Source organism: Tupaia chinensis, unplaced genomic scaffold, assembly GCF_000334495.1.
Source record: "Tupaia chinensis unplaced genomic scaffold, TupChi_1.0 Scaffold000178_1, whole genome shotgun sequence".
NCBI lineage: Eukaryota > Metazoa > Chordata > Mammalia > Scandentia > Tupaiidae > Tupaia > Tupaia belangeri.
In genome coordinates, this window is record NW_006159653.1 from 806,050 (window position 1) to 811,099 (window position 5,050).

Consider the following 5,050-nt stretch of genomic DNA (forward strand, 5'->3'; position numbering starts at 1 on the left):
TGTCCTTCATCTGCCGCGGGTTCTGACCCCGGGGTTCCCGTCACTGAAGGCACCGCAAGACGCCACCAGGCAGAGGCCAGGGGTCTGCCGTGCCCAGACTGGGCAGGCGGCCGTGGGGGCTGGGATAGCGCCGCGGCTGGTGCTGGCCCCCAGGCTGGCCGGCGCCTCTGGCCCAGGTCACCCTGAGGGTCACACGTGTCCCAGTGGCTCACCCGCCCCCTTCGCCCGAGTCTGTTCCCCTCCCACCGTCGTGACACCTGTGTCCGCACCCAGGCCCTGCTCTCCCAGCAAAGACCGCCCGCCGCACAGGCCGCTCCGGATGGCCCGGCTTCTCTGCCGGTGTCCCCAGCTGGCCCTCGCGGGGACCGTGGAGGCTGTGGATGGGTGTGGGCCGACCTCAGGCCCACGGAGCTCATTTCCGAGTTGCCCCTCCTCGGGGCTCAGCAGTGTGCCCACCGCCCACTCCGTCCGCTCCGCGCTCTGCGCAGACTCGCGGTCCTCTTCTGAGCGGCTGAGCCGGGCGTTTTCTTCTGAAAGATGCTCAGTACTCTGCGCCTCCAGGCGGCCGCGCCGTAGGGCATGGAGGGGCGCTGATGAGCTTGCTTCGTATTGACCGTTAGTTGTATTTCTCTCATGCACCCACGACTGTTAATAGTACAAGAAGTGTCCACGGATGCTCTTCCGTCTGCTTTTAAAAGAAACCTTGTATTTTATTCATGTGCAGGGGGACGCAGGCCCACAGGGTCCTGTCACACGGCCTTCCCAGCCCCCAGGCCTGGGCCAGCGGTCGGCCACGTGGCGGCGTCTGCTCCTCGTGGTCGCCCCGTTATTCATGGCGCCGCCTTCTGCTTTCTTTTTCTTTTTACTTCGTGCGGGGCGCGTGCTGACTGATGTGTCGGGGGCAGCTTTCCGTCGTCCCTGAGGGGACCACTCAGGGGTCTCGTCCCCTTCCGGCTCCTGTGTCGCCGCCCGAGTAATGCTGGCCCCGAGGCGGACGGGGTGCCCGCATTTCCCCCTTCGGGGGTCGGCCGGGGAGCTCGGTGGCGTTGGCTGGCAGAGCCGTCCCTTCCACAGACCCATTCAGGTCCGGCGCGTGCGGGCGAGTTTTGGTCACCTGTGACTCTCGAGGGCCCAGTCGGTCTCTTCCATGTCACCGAGTCTCTGCATGGCAGGGACTACAGTCCAGGCCTGGCGCTGCGTGACCCCCAGGCCGAAGCCGAATGTCCCCTTGTGAGTCTCGTGATAGAGTGTGTGCACACGCGTGTGCCCATGCGAGACGTGGGGGCACCCCGTGGGGCCTCGCCAGTCTGCCCGTCCCGGCTCGGCAGGTCCTGGGCCCTCAGCGCTGCAGAGACATGTCCTCGCTGTCGAGGCCGCAAGCCAGACGCCCAGGGCGGTGGCCATGTGTCCGGGGCTCCGGGGGCTCCCACCTGCCTTGGCCGGTGCCGGCGGCTCAGTGTCCCTGGCTGTGGCCCCGTCCTCTGTCTCCCGGTAAGGACACCGGCCAGGGATTCAGGGCCCGCCTGTCACCGAGGCCTCATGTTGAGGGTCACTCACCCTCTGGCTTTACCCGTCGGGGCGAATGGGTGCTCCCTTCCTGGCCCGGGGGACCCACAACCCTATGAAGGTGAGGACAGCAGCCCTGCTGCCCACGGGGGGACTCGCCGTTCTTGGCTCAGGGGTGGGGCTGCAGGCCATGGGCCGGGCAGTGGACAGGGCGCGTCCCTCCGGTGACCCTCAGTGCCCCGTGCTCTCCTCACGGGCGGCGTGGGGACTGAACTGGCAGTGCCGGCCTGTCACCTGCTGGGACCCTCTCGTGGCTGTGGTGTGGTGAGGATCCCATATCCACTAGAGGGCTGGACTGTGGCCACCGGCGTGGCGTGGGCTTGCCTGCACACTCGTGCTGAGCTAGCCCTTCAGCGCCCCGGGACCTCGGCTCGGCTGGCGCGGCGTCCGGGCCCACGCCCCCAGGCCTGGCGCTGGCTCTACTGGCAGCGTGGCAGATTGGAACTCCCAGCACGGGGTGGGCGCAGAGGCCTGGCACAGCTGCAGTGCCTGAGCCCTGACAGGTGACAGACCAGCTGTCCCCAGGGTCCTGGGGGTGGGAGACACCACGAAGGTTTAACCCTCGCCTGGCCGGTGCCCCACTCGCGGGTCAGAGTGGCTGGGCCTCTCCCTCGCCCAGAGCTGTGGCTCTGCTAGCCTGCCCTGGGGGACGGCCATGCCCCAGAGCTGCCCACGGGCCGAGCCTGGGAGCCCCAGAAGGTAGACCCCGGCAGGTCTGAGGGCCCCAGTGTCTCTCTTTAATCAGGGCAGAGGAAAGAGGTGCCTGGTCATCCGGGTAGCCGAGAGAGCTTGCTGGGGGTTGAGGGGGAAATACTAGTGAGCAGCCCTTCAGATCGTCACCTCCTGGAGGTCCTCCGGGCTTTACTGCTCCCAGGAGCCTCGAGGATGACAGTACGTTAGCCTGCTGTCCCAAGTACTCAGATCGGCCACCTGCCATGGGGCTGGCTGGGGCACATCTGAGCTGAGCGTGGCCCGGCACAGGTCCTGCTACAGCACTGCACGAGGGGCAGGGGATCCGTGGCTGGGCAGCGCCCTCCCGAGGGGTGGTGGCACTGGGCAGAGTGACATGGGGTGGCAGGGACACCACAGACAGGGCCCTGGCCCCTGGGAGGCCAGGTCTTCTGTTAGACATGTCGGTCTGCAAGAGCATCCCTTCTGGGCCCATCCCAGGGACTCTGGCTAAACCTCCACCTTTACGGGAAAGGCCTGGGGCCTCACCTCTGCGGAGGCTGGAGGCCGGAGGCTGGGTGTGAGTGGGGGCTTGAGCTCAGGTGCCCCTGGCAGGTGTCTGGTGGCTCAGGGCCGTGGCAGGGGTGGGACGTGCTGTGGCCGAGGGGCAGGTCCAGGTATCCTGTCCACACGGTCAGTGGGAATGTACCTCCCGGGGAGACGTGCATTGCCCTACAGCTGCGTGTGAGTGCACGCGTGTGCCCGTGCATGTGTGCGCAGGCTCTGTCCTCAGCACCAGGAGCCCCTGGGTGCCTCTTGCCATCCTCCTCACCTGCCCGCCCAGGGAACGCTGGGTCTCTGCTCTTCGGGAAGCACCGGCTGCCTGCCCGGGCCGCCTGCCTGCTGCTCCTGTGACGTTCCCTCAGGTCCCTGCAGAATGCGTGTCCATGATGGGTGGCCAGGCCCCACCTCCTGGCCTGCCCACCCTCTAGACGCCCAGACCTGGGCCAGCACCCTGCTCCTCTGCCGTGTCCCCGGGGGCTGTCCCTCAGCTTGGGAGGGGTGGAGGCTCCACCGAGGCGTCTGGACTGCAGCCCGCAGGACCGAGGGGGCACACGCGGCATGGATAGTCTCCCCTCTCTTTTTAAAGAATGATTTGTTTAATTCTACTCATTCATTCATTTAAATTTGACCAGAGAGAGACACAGAGAAAGAGAGAAGGAAAGTGAAGAAGCAAGCCACCAGGTCAGGGACTCGAACCATGGTTGGCCATGTGGGAGTCCTGCACCTTAACCACCACGCCATCTGCTGGTCCCCTCAGTGTTGCCTCCAGGAAGGAGAGGCTTGTGGGCCCTCTGGCGTCAGGTGTGGGCCTGGGCTGTGGGTTCTGACCTGGGCTGCTGCCCCACGGAGGCCGAGGGCGGGCAAGGGCCCTGCGGCTGCCTCCCTGTGTCCACAGGCTCAGGACCCCTGCTCTCACGCTCCTGGTGTCGCCAGGCGCCCATGGGCTGCGGCTGCACCAGCGCCGTCATCTTCAGCCCTTCCCGTGTGTGCCTCCTGCCCGCTCTGGAGGGGCGTGTCCGTTGGCTTAGGCCCATCGTGACCCAGGCTGACCTGGAGAGCTGACCCCACGCACACCTGCAAAGGCCCATCGCCACGTCATGAGGCTCTGGGTGGCTGTGAGTTTTGGAGATGCTTTTCTGCCCACGGCGGTGGCATCGCTCTGGGGGCAAGGCCACTCTCAGATCTCCCTGCTGGCACCGATGACCAAGCGAGGCGACAGCAAGAGAGGCCTGTCCCAAGAATCACAGTGGAGAGACAGGGCGGAAGGCAGCCACAGAGGTGTCCCCAGGGGGCTGGCAGTGGCTGGCAGGGCTCGTCTCCGAGGGTGGCTCCGGCCTCTGGGCTGTGCTGTCTGGCTCTGCAGCATGGGAGATGCCCGGGCAGGTGGACAGGCGGAGGGACAGGGCCTCTGCTCAGGGTCCACGTGCTCTCACGTAGGGCCGTGAGCATGTGTGTGGGAGGCCGGCCGGCCTGCTCAGGGCCAGAGCCTGCTGTTAAAGGGAGGAGCGCCCACCCCCCGGGCTGACAGCTGGCTCCTTAACTATCAATCGGGCCATTGAGGTGCAAATGCGAGCCCGCCAGCCGCCCAGCTGCAGAGCTGGCACTGGGGTTGGCCCAGGTGCAGCCAGGGCGGCTGGGTGACCTTCCCTGAGGACACCCGGGAGTCCCTCCACCCTGGGAAAAGGACGGGTATGGGCCCCTCCCATGGGGCCACTCCCTCCCTGGCCTTGCTGGCCCCTGAAACGGGGCACCCTGGACAGGAGGGGGCCTGTCCGGCTGTTGTCGGTGCAAGACGTTGTGGGGCTGCCCTGTGCCCACCTACGCCATGGTGCCCTGGGCTCAGACGCCAACTTCACCAACGAGGGCCCAGAGGCCGGCAGTGCACAGCGGAGAGACCCCCGGGAAGGGCCAGGTCAGTGCTGCCACGGGAGCCCTTGTGGGAGGATGCAGACCAGCGGGAGGTGCAATCCATATAAACAAGGTAAGTGGGGTGAGCAAGTCGGTCACCGTGGACAAAGCAGACACTTTGCTTTGCTTTTCAGTTCTCTGTAGGGCATGCGTGCCAGGGGGAGAGAGGGGAAGTGAGCAATCACCCCGAGGGGAGACGGCCCCTGCAGTCCTCTTCCTCCATCCTCGGGATTTCTGGCACACATGCACATGCTCCCGGCATGCTTTTGAAGCCACCAGGCCTGGGACTCGAACCAGCACTGTCAGCCACATGGGATCCGGCTGGAATTTTCTCAGACTTCCT